At 37.9% G+C, this 20,839-nt stretch overlaps 1 pseudogene; it reads right to left on the bottom strand.

Annotated features, from left to right (window-relative positions):
- The window catches only part of LOC123918545, a 29,654-nt pseudogene that overhangs the window by 779 nt on the left and 8,036 nt on the right, over positions 1–20,839 (bottom strand).

Consider the following 20,839-nt stretch of genomic DNA (forward strand, 5'->3'; position numbering starts at 1 on the left):
CCAATTGGTTTGTTAAAATTAGCAGATATATTATAGCCTTCAAACAACAATTTACTAGTAGGCTAAAAAAAAGGAAAAAATATATACTTAAATAGTTATTAACTTATTACCTATATAAGCAGGTTTATAGTTTGATTTTACCGAACCGGACCTAAAAAACCAAAAATACTAGTTGTTTTAAGAAGATATATGTCTACCTTTTTGATGCAAATCACTTCATGTTTATGTTTGGGATGTGAGCAATTTTAGACCAAGTTGCACTTGTTTCTGTCCGGCATTCTCCAACTAAAAGTGGACATTCAATGATTTCTAAGGTGCGTAAGTTAGTAAGACGAGGCATTCCTTCAGGCAACGACACCAAATCTCTGCAATTAATCATCTTGATATGTTGGAGTGATGGGAGGTCGTTACATATCCAATCTGGTAATGCCTTTAGATGAAAACAGTTATGAAATGTAATTTTTTTGAGAGAGGGAAGACAGATGAGGTCAACTTTAAACCACATTTCAATTACTTGAAATTGTTGACTTGAAAGATGGTCAATTTTAAGATTCTCAAGAGAAGTAAGATTTCTCAACCAATCTTGTGGGACATTTGTCACATCCATAATGGTCTCATTAATTTTGAAAAATTTGAGCATGGAAAGAGGAGGGAAACCAATTGAATATCGCGACACTGCTATATTTAGTGTTTCTTCCAATATCTCCACACTACAATCATTCAATGATAATCTCTTGATGTTTGGAAAAGAAGGCATACAAGTTAACCTGTGACACCCATCAATTGACAATTTAGAAAGACAGGAAAACTCAGGAAACATAAGATGATGTGAAGATTTAATATCATTGAAATCTTCTCTCATCCTCCTCCATCCCCTCAACTCGTGACATTGCCAAAAAATTAGGCTCTCCAAAGATGGGAAAAATGATTTGTGAAGCATAGGCTCTTCGTAATATATGTACTCTAATTCATGAAGACAGTTTAACTCAAGTGACTTAAGGAATGGAAGACGTTCCAATGGTGGGAGGTATCGAAAATCTCCGCAACGATCAAGAGATATTTCAATAATATTTGTGAGAGAAGAAAGCCAATTGGAAAAAATCAAACCCTTGTGTTGCTGTATGCTCAATTTTCCAAATCCAGGTGCTGCCTTGTCTCTGAAGGTCCAATCATAAATCATAAGGTGTCTCAAATTGATTAATTTTGAAACATCTTTTGTTGAAAGTACAACTTTTTCATCCAATAACAATTTTATTGTTTGTAAACAAACAAGATTGGACATAGATTTGGGAAGATTTTCTAGTCCATAACACGTCAATAAGTTAAGATGTCTTAAATGCTTCAATTTATTAATTGAACTGGATAGCTTGCTCAGAGAAGAATGCACCAATTTTAAGACGCGCAAGTATTTGAATGTTGAAATAATTGTCAATTCTTCTTCATCCAATTTCTTCTTCTCATTTGAAGAAAACAAAATTAAAGTTCTCAGTCTATTTGGGTCCAATGATTTCAACAAACAAAATGCACCAAATTCCACTGATACATGGATTGGTCTTCCTAAACATCTTTTTGTCTTGCTATCCAAGTAACAACAATCAATACCTGCTATTTGTGTTGCAAGATCGTGCATTAAATCATGCATTTTTAAATAATTTATATCACCATCTTGAATCACTTTTGCATCCTGGAAGAATGATTTCATCAGAAAAATATTCACAAATTGGTTACCAACATCTTCCATGCATTGTCTTCAACTGAACATTCAAGATAACCTTGTGCCATCCACATTTGAATCAACTCATCCTTCTCAATTACCGAATCCTTAGGATATAAAGCACAATAAGCAAAACATTGTTTCTGTTGAGGCGACAAGTTTCGGTAACTCAATTTTAGGACCGGCAATATGTTATCTTTATCCTCACACAATTTCCAAAAGTCACCTTGTAAGACATTGATCCATTCTCTTTCTTCACTTTTATCGTGCAATATGCCTCCCAATGATCTAATTGCTAATGGAACTCCTCTGCACTTTTCTGCTATCTTCTTACCCATTGATTCAATGTTCCGATTCACTCTAATGGTATCATCTCTGAATGTAATCTTCTTTAACAAACCCCATGATTCTTCTGGAGTCAAACCATTCAAAACATAGGGGTCACTTATACCCATTGTTTGTGCCACGGTTTTACTACGAGTTGTCACTAAAATCTTACTGCCTTGAGCACCACACATTAAGAAAGTCTTCAATTGAGTCCATTTTTCAAAACTCTCATTCCAAATGTCATCAAGAACTAACAAGTATTTCTTACCATTTAAACTGTCACGAAACATATTTTGCAAATTGTCCAGTGATAATGTGTCATCAATTTTGTTCTTGGTTAATGACTCCAATGTTTTTGTCATAATAGCCTTGAGTTCAAAGATATCAGAGACACATACCCACATACTATTTTCAAACATGTTTTGCACTTCCCCATCATTGTATACCAATTGAGCAAGAGTTGTTTTTCCTATACCACCAATCCCAACAATAGCAACCAAAGAGACATTCTGAATTTCATTTGGGGACAACAAGCTTATAATCTTCTTTTTATCATCTTCTCTTCCAATAATATCTGACTCTAACACATAAGAACAAGTTTCTCTCCATACATTGTTTTTTTTATCAACTACCACAACATTTGGATTTAGATTCAACACAGACATATCTTTCACCGCATCATCAAACTGTTTTTGTATTTTTTCAATCTCATAAGCCATTTTACGGCGAAAAGCAGTTCTGTTTGGAGATAAGAAATGAATTACCTTTGTTATTTTGTTTTGATGAACTACATCCATTTTGTGTTTCATATCTTCGATAACAAATTCATCTAACAAATCATCTGCAGGATGAAGCACGTCTTTGAGCCTTCTTATCCAGTTTTGCACAGCATGATTTTGTGCTTCTTGTTTCTCTTCAGCATCAAGGAGCACAGCTTTAATAGACTCAACTGTGTTCTTAAGCTTTTCAAATTCATCCATAACACCTGATGACGGATCGTCACACTCTCTAATCCATGCCTATTTGAGTGACATTAGACTCATTTTAGAGGGTTTTAAGCAATAAAATCAAGAGAAATCAACTCGGAAGCAAGGTTACTTGGAATACAAGAAAGCAGGAAATTATGCAGAAAAATACAATTTTGCACTACGCTGGGGGCGTGGTCCATCACGCGCAGCGTGGGGACTGTCCACGCGTGGCGTGAAACTCTGACCTGAGAAGACTTGCTCACTGACTTAGTCACGCGCGACATGAGATCTATCACGCGCGGCGTGAAGGAGAAAATTGCACTACGCTGGGGGCGTAGCCCATCTCACGCGCAGCGTAGTGTTAATTTCAGCAACCACGCGCAGCGTGGTAGATCTGACGCGCAGCGTGGTTGCAATCAGTATATATAGAAAAGTCAGTTTTCTGGATCTGGGTTCGAATTTTCTGCTACAGTACACTGATATTATGATTTTCTGAGCATTTCATCTATTGGATCCTGGATTTCATTGGATAGCTTCGAGCACATCAGCGGCATGGATTCTCAAGCCATGAAGTTGAAGCTAGGAGGCGAACGAAGCAACATGAGGAGCTAGACTTCTCGTGGAGGTAGGATCTAGGATAGCTTAGGATGTAGAGTAATCTAATGTAATTCTGCTATATTGTATGATTTCACTCTTGTAATAGTGTTCGTTTAATGCAAATCTATACTTAATGCCTTACGATTCTTCATTAGCGTTGTAATGGATCTAGATTTAGGATAGCTTAGGATGTAGAGTAATCTAATGTAATTCTGCTATATTGTATGATTTCACTCTTGTAATAGTGTTCGTTTAATGCAAATCTATACTTAATGCCTTACGATTCTTCATTAGCGTTGTAATGGATCTAGATTTAAGTCACGTATGAGAATATTGGTTTAATTTCTGAACTGAATTGCATTAAGCACTTGAGTGTTTCCGGTCGAGAGATTGAAACATAGAGTGTAGCGAACGATCAACGCGTTTTCAAATACTTCGTTGTAGGTAGCTTTCATCCGAGAGATCGGAGGAGTATCGACAACGAATAGGGTGGATTTTGACAAGAGATTGCGATTCACCATCATGTTGATCCAGTTGCGAATACTTGAGTGAATTCATATTGTATGGTAGATTGCATGTGATTAAGCTATAGACTAGGTGATTCCGATGATTCTACCTCGCTTTTCCACTTATTGAATTAGCACGATTTTCTTACCGTCAAATTACTCAACCAAACCCCCAATTTATGTGTATTCTTTGCATCATGTTTATGAACACTATTAAACTCGTTTAATCACACAATCCCTGTGGATCGATATTTTTATTACTACGTGGTAATTCGTTCACTTGCGAAAATTATCCATCAAGTTTTTGGCGCCGTTGCCGGGGATTGTGATTGATTCGACAAGGCAATAATGTTTATATTTTTTGTGTTTTCTTTGATTTTTCTGTTTTTACATTTTTCTGTCGAGAGCGTTCTACTTGTTTGTTTTCTTGTGCATGCGGAGAACAGGTCCAATTGAGCTGGAATTCGATTCTGAGATTGAGAAAACAACACGAGCAAATCGTAAAGCGGAAGGAAGACATGTTTGAATCATACAATGAAGAGGCACTCTTAACTAGTTGCAAGTTCAATAATGTCTTTCTACAAATCATTACCAAACAACTAGAAGCTCAATGTATGGTGCAAGCAACCTTTCAAAATAATCCTCATTTCAACACCTACAATCTTGGAGTGAAGAATCACATGAATTGTTCTTATGGAGCTAATCCAAATCAAGCATTTCCTCAAGATCAACATTTTGAAGGTCACCTTGAATCTTTTGAAGACACTCTTATCTTAGCCATGAAGATGACTCAAGGCAATTTTGAGGTGATGAAGGCAAACCAAGAAGTGTCAAGCGAACGTCATGAAGCCTCCATCAAAAATCTCGAAAACCAAATGGGTCAACTAGCAAGGCAAGTATCTTCTCTACAAACTCAAAGTGGTTTTTGTGGAAACACCACGGATCCTCGTAATGAAAGTTGTAATTCCATTAATTTGAGGAGTAGAGAAGTTTCATCACAAAAAGTAGTGGAGAATCCTAAGAAGGATGAGAGTAAAAATGGTGAAGTTGAAAAGAGAGTGGAGAATGAGTCTAGTGCCAAGAAAGGCAAGAAACCTATTGTGAAGGACCCCAAGTTTCAAGTTCCTTCACCATATGCTAGAATGCCTTATCCTAGGTTGAAGAAGGTCAAGAACCAAGACCTTGAATTTTGTGGAGTGGTATCCGAATGTTTCAAAGTGGAAGTGCTAGAGGAAGTGGTAAAAGATGACAAAGACGAAGAGTGGGATCATGAGATTGAAATTTTTCTTCAAAACTTGGATAACCCCCTAGAAGAGGAGAAAGAGCCAAAAGCGATAAAAAAGCCACCGGAATTGAAAGAACTTCCTCCTAAATGGAAGTATGTGTTTTTGGGTGGCGACTCTAGGAAACCCGTGATCATAAGTGATTTGCTCACTCCACTAGAAGAGAATGACGTGTTAAAAGAAGCGGAGAAAGTGAATGACGACCTAGGATGGGACTTGGATGGTGTGGTTCCTATCTATTGTTTGTACAAGGTGGGCAAAGAAGAAGAGCCCAATCCGGTTGTTAATCCTCAAAAGTCTTCCACTTCAACATTGAAAGCTTCGGTGAAGAAAGGTTCTAAGAAATCTCCATCACGGTCTAGTAAGAAGGAAAGAACCAATTTGAAGGCCAAATGGGAAGGTCTCAAGAGTGATTCGGGAAGCGTGAAATCATTACTATTTGATATTAATATTGCTCCTTTGAATGAAGAGAACAAGAGGAGCCGGGTTGAATCAAAGTTGAAGTATCCTCCCTAACTTGTGATGATGAAGCATCAAGCTAATGACGAGAAAGAAGCGCTTCATGGGAGGCAACCCATGAGTTTACGGTCCTTTCTTCCCTTTCACTCTTATGCTACTTTATGAATAATTGTTTGATGTTCTCTTTGAATTTGCTGGATGAAGATACTTTTAACTCTGAATTTGAATCTTTTTATGTTCAATTGTGGAATTTCGTTTACCTTTAGAGTTTGTTTCGATATCTTGGCATGTTCTTTCTATTACTTGAGTATCAATTGTTTGATTCTATCCGTGTGTGATTTGTTAAACTTTCAGTGCAATTGCTTGTTGCACTCATGTGATCAAGAGGCAAAGGAAAGTGTTGGATATTTGTGTGTTGGCCTCATTTTGCTAAAACAAATATACAAGCAAGATGTTGGACCAAATGTTTTAACATGTTGGGTACAAAAGATGTTGGACCAAATGTTGTAACATGTTTGGGTACGACAGTCAGATTGCCCAAATCTCGCGCATTTATTACACGTATCTGCTATATATGGAAATCCACTCTACAAACGTGTATATCAAGATTTGATCTGATCAAGACGTTATCAGTGAAGATATGTTCTTATCAAGACTTAATGGAATGATTCAACACATTGTTTATTTCCTAAAGAGGATCAACTATTTTAGGAAAGTTTTTATTAAGGTCTGATTTGCTTAGCTGGACGTGACTCAAAGACCAGCTGTGTTCTGAAGCTTATCTTGGAAGATCAGGAGCGTGCTAGCTCTGTCTATATAAAGAAGACTCAAGACCAAGATTTTATGAACCGAAACCATTGTTCATCAAAGATGTAGTCTTTAGGGTTTCGTGTCTTTAAGCCACTCTCTAGGAGAGTTGGTGTAAGTGAACCACTCGGGTTGTGAGATGGTCACTATGTCCTCACTCAGAAACCTTTAGGTAATGAGTAGAGTATTGTAATATCTCCAAAGCTTTTAAGCAAGGAGATAGTGTTTGTGAGCCTCTCACGTATTGATTTGATACTTGAGTAGGACTGTGTTTTATTGAGTTGTAATGTTTTAAGGTTACTCCTAAGCTTTGAAGTACGGAGTTAACTGTGTGTGATTTACTCGAAGCTTTTAAGCAAGAGTAAAATATGTCACGGTGATTGTCGCCACATTTTATTCAACATTATATGAACAACACAGGTTGTGTTGGCTGTGTGGAAGTGAGATGGGATCTCATGTCTAGGAGTTCCTAGGCAGAAGTTGCATGAGTAGTGTCGAGGTCATAAGGCGTAAACCTAGGATTTGCTGGAGGTCTTAGTGTAAGACGTAAACCGAGGGTTTGCTGGAGGTCTTAGTGTAAGACGTAAATTCAAAGGGTTTGCTGGAGGTCTTAGTGACTAGATCTATTAGTGGATTTCCTTCCTGGATTGGTATCCCCCAGAGTAGGCAGGTTGGCTGAACTGGGTTAACAATTTCCTGTGCAGTTTATTTACTTGTTGATTTTATTATGTTTCGTAAGATGTTACAACATTAAGTATGACATTCTCTTTAAATTGAATGTTGGAACATCTGATAAAACATTATTTCTCAGTATCCGTTTTAATGTTATATGCCTTGCCGTGTTATTCATGTCAGACCAGATGTCTCGACATTCTATACAACATCTGGTTCTGCTATACCAGAATTTCAGAAAGGAATGCACACTTTTTGACCGGCTCTTTGATTCGACCCAACCGTGAGGTATTGAGCCAAACACTTCTCATTCTTTCTATGTGTGATATCCACTCGTGTATTGTCTCTCGATTTTGCTTGTCGTCTCTTTATTTGATTGGTAATTTTGTCGCACACACGAGGCATGTTGTTTTGGTACCTTTGAGCCTTTCTATCCACCCTTACATATATATCATTTGCTTAACCAATTTGAGCTGAAAGAAAATATGTTATTTTTGCAAAACCTTAAGAAATTTTTGAAAAAAAAAAGGAATGACTTTCTTGAAGGTTAGGCACCTAATTAGTGGTTGATGCACATTGCTCACCACTAAGTTTGGGGTTGCTCTTTGGAATTAGCAACAAATAAAGTTTGGGGTGAGGGTACTAGAGAACTTATACAAAGTTTGGATTGAAAAATTTCACAAATTGTGCATGGCTTTAGTCAAGAGAAAAATGATAAAAAGACATGAAAAATGAAAAAAAAAAAACAAGAAAAGAAATATTGAAAAGAAGTACAAAAAGAAGTGATAGCCTTGAATTCAAAAGAATTGCAAAACGTTAATTTGATGAATTGAAAAAAGTTCTCTAGTCCACTATAGTTCAAAAGAAGAAGGGGTTTGGTTTATGAATTTTTGATCTTAGGGGGATCTAACTCCAAGTTTTTCTACTACTTATCCCAAAATGTCACCATCCACCCTAGCCAAGCCACGTTATAACCCTAAAAAACCTCTAAAGTGTGTGCGCAAAGTGAACCGAATGAATTTCTAGACTACTTGCAAAATTATTGTTGACTTGCTTGATGTGTTGATTTGAGTGATTTACCATGATTGAAGAGTGTATGTGAGGATTGTGATGAAATCATAGAGCATTGGTTGAAAAGTGTGAGTTACTTGAAAATGCCTTGCGGGAACTATTGTGCAATTGAGTGTTGCTTGCGAGTGGACCATTGATCATCAGGTAAGTCTCACGCATGTATGATTCGAGTAATCTAAGGAAAATGCCAAAGTCTTGACACAAAAGCTTGAGGTAAAAGTTGTTTCCTTGAGGACAAGGAAAGGTTTAAGTTTGGGGTTGTGATGACGGATCGTCACACTCTCTAATCCATGCCTATTTGAGTGACATTAGACTCATTTTAGAGGGTTTTAAGCAATAAAAATCAAGAGAAATCAACTCGGAAGCAAGGTTACTTGGAATACAAGAAAGCAGGAAATTATGCAGAAAAATACAATTTTGCACTACGCTGGGGGCGTGGTCCATCACGCACAGCGTGATGCTTATCACAGAGAGACCAAAAACCTGCTTTGATCACGCGCGGCGTGGGGACTGTCCACGCGCGGCGTGAAACTCTGACCTGAGAAGACTTGCTCACTGACTTAGTCACGCGCGACATGAGATCTATCACGCGCGGCGTCAAGGAGAAAATTGCACTACGCTGGGGGCGTAGCCCATCTCACGCGCAACGTAGTGTTAATTTCAGCAACCACGCGCAGCGTGGTAGATCTGACGCGCAGCGTGGTTGCAATCAGTATATATAGAAAAGTCAGTTTTCTGGATCTGGGTTCGAATTTTCTGCTACAGTACACTGATATTCTGATTTTCTGAGCATTTCATCTATTGGATCCTGGATTTCATTGGATAGCTTCGAGCACATCAGCGGCATGGATTCTCAAGCCATGAAGTTGAAGCTAGGAGGCGAACGAAGCAACATGAGGAGCTAGACTTCTCGTGGAGGTAGGATCTAGGATAGCTTAGGATGTAGAGTAATCTAATGTAATTCTGCTATATTGTATGATTTCACTCTTGTAATAGTGTTCGTTTAATGCAAATCTATACTTAATGCCTTACGATTCTTCATTAGCGTTGTAATGGATCTAGATTTAAGTCACGTATGAGAATATTGGTTTAATTTCTGAACTGAATTGCATTAAGCACTTGAGTGTTTCCGGTCGAGAGATTGAAACATAGAGTGTAGCGAACGATCAACGCGTTTTCAAATACTTCGTTGTAGGTAGCTTTCATCCGAGAGATCGGAGGAGTATCGACAACGAATAGGGTGGATTTTGACAAGAGATTGCGATTCACCATCATGTTGATCCAGTTGCGAATACTTGAGTGAATTCATATTGTATGGTAGATTGCATGTGATTAAGCTATAGACTAGGTGATTCCGATGATTCTACCTCGCTTTTCCACTTATTGAATTAGCACGATTTTCTTACCGTCAAATTACTCAACCAAACCCCCAATTTATGTGTATTCTTTGCATCATGTTTATGAACACTATTAGACTCGTTTAATCACACAATCCCTGTGGATCGATATTTTTATTACTACGTGGTAATTCGTTCACTTGCGAAAATTATCCATCAAGTTTTTGGCGCCGTTGCCGGGGATTGTGATTGATTCGACAAGGCAATAATGTTTATATTTTTTGTGTTTTCTTTGATTTTTCTGTTTTTACATTTTTCTGTCGAGAGCGTTCTACTTGTTTGTTTTCTTGTGCATGCGGAGAACAGGTCCAATTGAGCTGGAATTCGATTCTGAGATTGAGAAAACAACACGAGCAAATCGTAAAGCGGAAGGAAGACATGTTTGAATCATACAATGAAGAGGCACTCTTAACTAGTTGCAAGTTCAATAATGTCTTTCTACAAATCATTACTGTTGGATATTTGTGTGTTGGCCTCATTTTGCTAAAACAAATATACAAGCAAGATGTTGGACCAAATGTTTCAACATGTTGGGTACAAAAGATGTTGGACCAAATGTTGTAACATGTTTGGGTACGACAGTCAGATTGCCCAAATCTCGCGCATTTATTACACGTATCTGCTATATATGGAAATCCACTCTACAAACGTGTATATCAAGATTTGATCTGATCAAGACGTTATCAGTGAAGATATGTTCTTATCAAGACTTAATGGAATGATTCAACACATTGTTTATTTCCTAAAGAGGATCAACTATTTTAGGAAAGTTTTTATTAAGGTCTGATTTGCTTAGCTGGACGTGACTCAAAGACCAGCTGTGTTATGAAGCTTATCTTGGAAGATCAGGAGCGTGCTAGCTCTGTCTATATAAAGAAGACTCAAGACCATGATTTTATTAACCGAAACCATTGTTCATCAAAGATGTAGTCTTTAGGGTTTCGTGTCTTTAAGCCACTCTCTAGGAGAGTTGGTGTAAGTGAACCACTCAGGTTGTGAGATGGTGCTTATGTCCTCACTCAGAAACCTTTAGGTAATGAGTAGAGTATTTAATATCTCCGAAGCTTTTAAGCAAGGAGATAGTGTTTGTGAGCCTCTCACGTATTGATTTAATACTTGAGTAGGACTGTGTTTTATTGAGTTGTAATGTTTTAAGGTTACTCCTAAGCTTTGAAGTACGGAGTTAACTGTGTGTGATTTACTCGAAGCTTTTAAGCAAGAGTAAAATATGTCACGGTGATTGTCGCCACATTTTATTCAACATTATATGAACAACACAGGTTGTGTTGGCTGTGTGGAAGTGAGATGGGATCTCATGTCTAGGAGTTCCTAGGCAGAAGTTGCATGAGTAGTGTCGAGGTCATAAGGCGTAAACCTAGGATTTGCTGGAGGTCTTAGTGTAAGACGTAAACCGAGGGTTTGCTGGAGGTCTTAGTGTAAGACGTAAATTCAAAGGGTTTGCTGGAGGTCTTAGTGACTAGATCTATTAGTGGATTTCCTTCCTGGATTGGTATCCCCCAGAGTAGGCAGGTTGGCTGAACTGGGTTAACAATTTCCTGTGCAGTTTATTTACTTGTTGATTTTATTATGTTTCGTAAGATGTTCCAACATTAAGTATGACATTCTCTTTAAATTGAATGTTGGAACATCTGATAAAACATTATTTCTCAGTATCCGTTTTAATGTTATATGCCTTGCCGTGTTATTCATGTCAGACCAGATGTCTCGACATTCTATACAACATCTGGTTCTGCTATACCAGAATTTCAATTGGTATCAGAGCAGGCATCCTGTTCTGTTTTCTGGATGAGATCTTAGGGAAGATACTTTCTGGTTATGGGCAAGTAAGGAATACTGAAAATTTGTTTGAACTTGGAGAAGTTCACATTGATTGAATGGTCCCTAGAAGTGGAGGATGGACTATTCATGATAGGGTGTGTATTAGACCTATTTTTTGTTGGTCAGGCGTGTAGATCTTGTGATGAGTTGCTGTATGGTTTGATTTATTTTCAAACATGTGTTATTGTAGTGTGTCTGAGGTTTGTTGAGGAGTTTTGTGGTTTGAATTCCGCTGCATATATATCTGATGGAAAACTCCTGGTGGTTTTGTTTGTTGAGGATGCACTACTCTGTTCTATGATGTAAGCCCTGGTGTGGTGATGCTCGAGGAGAGTTTTGTTAGAGATGACAAAGATACTTGGGGGTGATCTTAAGTCCACTCATAAAGGCACTCATGTATGAGTTTGTTGAAAAGGGATCTGAAGAAAGTTATGAGCAATTTATTTTTGCTTCCAAAAGCTAACCTCCATTGGCTTTGATAAAGGATTTCTTGGTGTGTTCCGTTAAAAGGGAACTGATGTCTTACCAGATGTTGGAACATCTGACGGAACATCTGACGAGCAGATTCTGCAGAATCTTGTTGGATGACAGTAGGGCATGGCAGATGCTTGGGTGCTAAACAAATGTGTGTGTTGGTTACATATGTTTGGAACCTTCTCCTGACCTGGAAGAGGAGGCATCTGTGTCTGAGATGGTTTCTACGCTAGAAACATGTCTTAGATAAGTTTGTTGGGACACAATCAACATATGGTTGACCTCTTGAGTTAGTTCATCCAAGTAAGTGGTAGTTAAAGTTGTGCGCAGTGTTGATGTGTTATATGATGTTTTAACCATGCATGTTATATTCTTGTGATAATATCTAGTTGTATGAATGCATGATTAAACAAGGAGGATTTATTTTTTTGGGACCAAAGGATTATGGTTCTCTGGTATTTTTGGTGAAGTTAATTCTTTACCTTGTGCGTTAAAGATATCTTTTGAATTAAGATTGATGAAGTTTTTACTTCCCTTCAAGATATGTGTTTGTGTTGAAGAGAAAGGAAGTATATGTTGCATCCCTCTCTCCATTGTCTGGTGCACACTAATCAAGGGAAATCCATCTGATGTATTTAATGCTTCCACTAAGGTCACAAGTGAGTTTGTTGATCTGTCTCTGAAAATGATGTTGCGTCGAATGTTGGTACATCTTTGGCACCTAAGACTGATGTTGTGCTAAGTACTGTCACATCTGTAGTACCTGATATTATGTTGGATCAAAGTGTTCCAGATACCTGTTAGAGGGAATCTCCTCTATAGGTTCAGAAGAATGTCATCAAACATCTCAAAGTAAGACAAGGGGTTGGAACATTAGAAGAATTTTTTGAGATGTAAAATATGCACGTCCCTGCATGTGTGGATGATTTGATATTGAAGGTTGATCAACTACTGATGGTTGATTCTCCTGTGTCCCCTTGCAAGAGTTATGGACTACTATGGTATCTTCAGACCATAGTTCAGGATGAAACCGATGGGATTGAGATTGATGTCAGAATTAATGTTGAAACATCTTCTACAACATCTGCTCCTTCAGCCAAGGAAGCTGGTTCTACTCAGGGTGGAGTACAAGGTCAAGCAACTGACCTAATCTGGAATGACCTTTTTGTAAGAATAACTGTCATGAGTGGATGTTATCTGTTGGTGCCATATATGTGCAGAAGAATGATGTCAGATCTAATGTCATACCTTGTGTGAGAAGGTGTTTTGAAAAACCTGGATGATCTGCATTGATGGTACTCTATTGGGAGCTTCTTGAAGGATGTCTATGCACAATGAGTTCTTTTGAATGGTGATTTATGAATCAATGTAATTGGGTTCCAAAATCAGAAGCTGGTGTCCTAAATGATGTTGTAACATCATATTTATTGATGGCTGTTCTGTGGAAGGTGCTTGAGACTTTGCATGGGAGTGCTCAAGCTGTGTGGTCAGAAGACGTGTTTCTGACTATGTGAATCAGAATGTGGAGGTTCTGATCTTGTTTTAATAGTATGGTCTAGCAATGCATGACTATTTATTCCACTAGTATCAACAACTACTAGTGAATGTAAGGGCAGAAGAATATTGTCAAATACTGAGGTTTGATAATTGTCTTTGGTTTTCTTCTGTTGCAAGTCACTCTAGAAAAGGGTTGATAATCAGGATCTTAGTCAAGCTTTTAAGCAAACTAAGATGTTTTGGACTTTGTGAGTGACTTTACACCTTGTATGCATGACATCCTGCCTATTCAAAAGGTCATGATACATAGTGTGGTTCTGCTAGGACATTGATCAGATGTGTCCTTGTTAACTGAAGAGGTCAGAATGCTTGAATGTATTCTCAAGAAGTGAGAATATCTACTCAGAATCGACTCTACTGAAGGAGTTGGTGTTGCCCTTCAACATGAAAGCATGAAGTCTTTCACATGTTTTCATTTAGTGCTCGAGTTTTCATCTTCAGCTGGAGCCCTGATTATCTATGACAGGTAGAGTCATGTGTTTTTCTGTGGATTGCATTGGTACATATATATTGTCTAGAGTGTTGTACAAGCTTCTGGAGATCTTTGCCTCATATGAGAATATGATGTCAGACAACATGTTGTGACATTATGAAATTATTAACAAGGCATGGTTGATTCTAGTCATGTAAAGCTGAATAATTATATCAGTTATTCACATATCTCTCAAGTCGTTAAATGGTTGAGTCTGGGAGAATTTATTTTTCTCTACAGTTTTTTTTTGGAAGGACTTTCCAGGAGTCTTCATTATTGAGAGATGTCACAAATGTGATATTCAGATGTCTTGGTATGTGTCACTAAGTCTAAGTGAAAGAAGAACACTTAGAATCAAGTGGAAGACAGTATGTTTGAAGATGTGTTGATCAATGCAAGTAAAAGAAGACAACGTCTGACTGAATGTTAGAACATTATTCGAGACATGTTTCCTGTAAGATCAACAAGGAAGTGAAATGGACAGTGTGATCAACCACGTGTCAAAAGGGAATGCATAAAAGGTCTGTGAATACTTTGAATCCATCTGAAACTACTTCTATATTGTTTGGTGAACAAAATATGCATCATCTAGGAAACCTATTTCTAAATCCATTATCCAAGTTAATCTTATCTCTCAAAAGGTCCTAGAAAAGTCTATCTATGTTTGTTGATGATGTTAATAAACCTACCAAACTCGTTTTGATAACCTCATTGATTCAGTTGTTACCCCTAATGTTGAATCAAATGTTGTTACATCTGTTAAAGGTTTTTGTCGGTTCAAATGTTGTGAGTAGTGTTGAAAAATCTGTGAGATCTGCCTTTGAAATTGGAATTCTAGATAAACCAAGATCTCTTAAAACCATAGGTCAGTCTAGTATGAATGTTGTGGTTGTTGATGACTTTTTTTTTAATTCTTTCATGTGTCATCTTTCAAAGTTGTTGATTCTGTCACTTTGTTATCCCCCACTAAAATTGTGGTTGTGTCCCCCAAAGAAATCTCACCTGAGTCTGATGTCACATTAGATGTTGAAACATCTTGTACCAACCTGATAGTGTTGTTGAAACCTGTTCTACAATTCCCCAAACTAATGTTAATATGGCTCTGAGAGTCTTAAACCAGATGGTGGTTTGGAGTATTGAAGTTTAGACTGTGGTGGAAGAAACTGATCTTGATGATCTTCCATGAGACCAAGCTATTGCTCAAAGTATGACTGAAAGAGAACTGGTCATGCTATGACTGTTTGTGTGGATGTGCATTCTGTTGAGAAGTACTATATGTGTTCAGATGTGTTGTAATCAGATGTGATAATGCTCAGATATGTGATACTTAAATGTGATTAATACTACTATGTGTGATAGTTTCAGATCTGCTTCTGAAACCTCTAGCTTTATGTTCTCATGAAATATGTTATGCTATGATGTCATCCATGATGTCTACACATCCTGATCTGATTTTTGAGAATTTATTTTTCTCTGATGTGTGAGAATTCATTTTCCTCTGTATATGGGAGTTTATTTCTCCCTTTGTGCTTTAAAGGAGAAAGAAGCTATGAGAAGTATTACTAGCTCCTGACATTATTATCTCTGCTGGTGTGAATGTTGTTGATTCCACAAACACAATTATAGATGTTCTTGTTGCTGATGTATCTCAGACAAAAGATGCTATTGGTTCTGTTGTTGATAAATCAAAACAAACTGTTCCTGAAAAGGATGTTGTGACAGACGTTGACACATCTGTGGACCAACCTAAGGCTGATGTTACTATTGTCCAGAAACCCGTTCAAGAAACTGTTGTGGTGAAAGATGTTGGGACATCTGTTGACCCATCTGACTCATCTGATGAAGAAACAGGGTCTGATGAAGAGAATTCTACTGAGGTTGAAGAAGGGTCTCTCAGTCTAAAGAAAGGCATAAAACTGTGCCACTTAATGAAGAAGTGGTTGAAGAACATGTATGAGGTTATTGTGCTTGCTAGTAAGAAGAGATAGAGTCTGAACAGAAAGGAAGCACCTTCAAGTAACTCTGAGTATAATGTTGAGGAGGATGTACCAGACATCACACCCTCTGCCTCAAAGAAAAAGTCTGGTGGGAAAAAGATCCCTCAGAATGTGCCTGTTGCTCCCTGTGACAATGTTTCCTTTCATCGTGCTTCCTTTGCACAAAGATGGGATCATGTGTACAGGAGGAGTTTTTGCTAGATGGATGCTCCATGCCCTGATTGGAAGACCACGTGCTTTGATACCATGCTGGAAGAACTTGTGCTAGAAGCTGTGCTACCATATGTTGAAACATTTTTTCTAACATATGCTATGTGTTGTGCTAACATGTGTTGAAACATCTTTGTTATCAATGCTCTGATATCATACCGGAGGAACCTGTGCTATCTGATGTGGTACTAGATGGTGAAACATCTTGGTCATCATGTTGAAAGTTTTGTGCTGATGAAGTGTGATCTGTTTTAGGCTATTTGATGATGACTTCACTGCTGATTTATATCTGATGAGGTATGTATCCCATGGTGTTGTCTTCGTTTGTAGTAGCTCTGTACACTATGTTCTTGGATATCTATACTATTGTACTCTTTGATTAATGCATGAAGACCCTATTTTGTCTAAACTTCTGACTAAAAAGGGAAGTAGTTTAGTAGTTGGTAGGCATGATATGTTTTGCTGCTAATGTCTGTTGTGCTACCTGATGTTGAAACATATGCATGCTCTTTTAGTGGTTGGATGTGTTCTACTATATGATGTGGTGTCTGATGCTTAGACATATGCTAATCTGAGTGGTGTAGTATTGAATCTGTGTTGCTGTATGCTTATGTGCTGATATGAATGATAAAATTGAGGGGGAGCAAGAATTGTTTTCTGATGATCATTCTGATAAGCATGTGTCAATGTATTTGGAGGGAGTGAAATTAATTTTTTCTTTGATTCTGACTTTGAGGGGAAGTAGCATAATGCAATAAGTAGTTACTATTCTGTTGTGCAATGATCTATTTGTTTGCTCTGGATGATGTCCTGCCATATGTTGGAACATCCTGGTTGCATGAGAACTTATTTTTCTCAGCTTTGTGGGAATCTACTCTTCCCAACTGCTATTTTGTGGTTTGCTTAAGGAGTTATGATCTGTGATGTGTTTTGTGTGCGGTAGCAGTATGTGATGTATGGTATCTGATGATTATATGATGTGGAGCATAATGTTGAGGACATTTGTCTTTTCTGTTGGTACGTGATGTAATGCTTCTGCTATTTCAAGACTATGGATTGCTAGATACTAATATATGGATTTGTTATGCTCTGATATTCTGCACTATGGATTTCTGTGATGTTCATTACTATTGCTCTTAATGCACGAAGTTTTTGTTTGGCATATTTTGTGGCTAAAAAGGGGGAGTAGTATGTTTGTTTGTGTTTGTCTGCTACTTTACAATGTTGTATCTGATGTTGTGACAAGCTAGTCTAGCCTGTCTATGAAGAAGTAGTAGTGTGTGTTGTGACATGCATGAATTCAGGGGGAGTAAGAACCATTTTTTTCTGATGGCCTGATGAGATGCATGAGCTGATGTATTCACGGGGAGATAAGTATTTTTTTCTCTGATCTGATATTAAGGGAGAGTAATGCAATATCAAGTTCTCTACCTATGTGTGCTTAATGTATGGACGTTATGATGCGCTACAAAATGTTGATGCTGATGTGGGAATTTATTTTTCCCAAGTGTGCTTGTGAGAGTTTATTTCTCTCTACTGAAGGATGAAGCTAAGTTGGTTATGATTCCGCTGCTGTGTATGCCTCTGATGGTTTATGGTAAAGTTTATTTCTTTACCCTGTGCGTTATTTTTATTTGAGGAATTCTTTTGGAAGTAACATAGAAGATGTTCTACCTTCCTTCATATTTGTGTGCTCACGTTGACTTGAAGGATTGTATGGTTTTTAAATCTCTCTATGCTAATTAATGGGCTGAAGTTGTTTTAGCCAAAAATTGCCAAAGGGGGAGATTGTTGGATATTTGTGTGTTGGCCTCATTTTGCTAAAACAAATATACAAGCAAGATGTTGGACCAAATGTTTCAACATGTTGGGTACAAAAGATGTTGGACCAAATGTTGTAACATGTTTGGGTACGACAGTCAGATTGCCCAAATCTCGCGCATTTATTACACGTATCTGCTATATATGGAAATCCACTCTACAAACGTGTATATCAAGATTTGATCTGATCAAGACGTTATCAGTGAAGATATGTTCTTATCAAGACTTAATGGAATGATTCAACACATTGTTTATTTCCTAAAGAGGATCAACTATTTTAGGAAAGTTTTTATTAAGGTCTGATTTGCTTAGCTGGACGTGACTCAAAGACCAGCTGTGTTATGAAGCTTATCTTGGAAGATCAGGAGCGTGCTAGCTCTGTCTATATAAAGAAGACTCAAGACCATGATTTTATTAACCGAAACCATTGTTCATCAAAGATGTAGTCTTTAGGGTTTCGTGTCTTTAAGCCACTCTCTAGGAGAGTTGGTGTAAGTGAACCACTCAGGTTGTGAGATGGTCACTATGTCCTCACTCAGAAACCTTTAGGTAATGAGTAGAGTATTTAATATCTCCGAAGCTTTTAAGCAAGGAGATAGTGTTTGTGAGCCTCTCACGTATTGATTTAATACTTGAGTAGGACTGTGTTTTATTGAGTTGTAATGTTTTAAGGTTACTCCTAAGCTTTGAAGTACGGAGTTAACTGTGTGTGATTTACTCGAAGCTTTTAAGCAAGAGTAAAATATGTCACGGTGATTGTCGCCACATTTTATTCAACATTATATGAACAACACAGGTTGTGTTGGCTGTGTGGAAGTGAGATGGGATCTCATGTCTAGGAGTTCCTAGGCAGAAGTTGCATGAGTAGTGTCGAGGTCATAAGGCGTAAACCTAGGATTTGCTGGAGGTCTTAGTGTAAGACGTAAACCGAGGGTTTGCTGGAGGTCTTAGTGTAAGACGTAAATTCAAAGGGTTTGCTGGAGGTCTTAGTGACTAGATCTATTAGTGGATTTCCTTCCTGGATTGGTATCCCCCAGAGTAGGCAGGTTGGCTGAACTGGGTTAACAATTTCCTGTGCAGTTTATTTACTTGTTGATTTTATTATGTTTCGTAAGATGTTCCAACATTAAGTATGACATTCTCTTTAAATTGAATGTTGGAACATCTGATAAAACATTATTTCTCAGTATCCGTTTTAATGTTATATGCCTTGCCGTGTTATTCATGTCAGACCAGATGTCTCGACATTCTATACAACATCTGGTTCTGCTATACCAGAATTTCAATTACCAAACAACTAGAAGCTCAATGTATGGTGCAAGCAACCTTTCAAAATAATCCTCATTTCAACACCTACAATCTTGGAGTGAAGAATCACATGAATTGTTCTTATGGAGCTAATCCAAATCAAGCATTCCCTCAAGATCAACATTTTGAAGGTCACCTTGAATCTTTTGAAGACACTCTTATCTTAGCCATGAAGATGACTCAAGGCAATTTTGAGGTGATGAAGGCAAACCAAGAAGTGTCAAGCGAACGTCATGAAGCCTCCATCAAAAATCTCGAAAACCAAATGGGTCAACTAGCAAGGCAAGTATCTTCTCTACAAACTCAAAGTGGTTTTTGTGGAAACACCACGGATCCTCGTAATGAAAGTTGTAATTCCATTAATTTGAGGAGTAGAGAAGTTTCATCACAAAAAGTAGTGGAGAATCCTAAGAAGGATGAGAGTAAAAATGGTGAAGTTGAAAAGAGAGTGGAGAATGAGTCTAGTGCCAAGAAAGGCAAGAAACCTATTGTGAAGGACCCCAAGTTTCAAGTTCCTTCACCATATGCTAGAATGCCTTATCCTAGGTTGAAGAAGGTCAAGAACCAAGACCTTGAATTTTGTGGAGTGGTATCCGAATGTTTCAAAGTGGAAGTGCTAGAGGAAGTGGTAAAAGATGACAAAGACGAAGAGTGGGATCATGAGATTGAAATTTTTCTTCAAAACTTGGATAACCCCCTAGAAGAGGAGAAAGAGCCAAAAGCGATAAAAAAGCCACCGGAATTGAAAGAACTTCCTCCTAAATGGAAGTATGTGTTTTTGGGTGGCGACTCTAGGAAACCCGTGATCATAAGTGATTTGCTCACTCCACTAGAAGAGAATGACGTGTTAAAAGAAGCGGAGAAAGTGAATGACGACCTAGGATGGGACTTGGATGGTGTGGTTCCTATCTATTGTTTGTACAAGGTGGGCAAAGAAGAAGAGCCCAATCCGGTTGTTAATCCTCAAAAGTCTTCCACTTCAACATTGAAAGCTTCGGTGAAGAAAGGTTCTAAGAAATCTCCATCACGGTCTAGTAAGAAGGAAAGAACCAATTTGAAGGCCAAATGGGAAGGTCTCAAGAGTGATTCGGGAAGCGTGAAATCATTACTATTTGATATTAATATTGCTCCTTTGAATGAAGAGAACAAGAGGAGCCGGGTTGAATCAAAGTTGAAGTATCCTCCCTAACTTGTGATGATGAAGCGTCAAGCTAATGACGAGAAAGAAGCGCTTCATGGGAGGCAACCCATGAGTTTACGGTCCTTTCTTCCCTTTCACTCTTATGCTACTTTATGAATAATTGTTTGATGTTCTCTTTGAATTTGCTGGATGAAGATACTTTTAACTCTGAATTTGAAT

This window comes from Trifolium pratense, linkage group LG3 (assembly GCF_020283565.1).
Source record: "Trifolium pratense cultivar HEN17-A07 linkage group LG3, ARS_RC_1.1, whole genome shotgun sequence".
Lineage (NCBI taxonomy): Eukaryota > Viridiplantae > Streptophyta > Magnoliopsida > Fabales > Fabaceae > Trifolium > Trifolium pratense.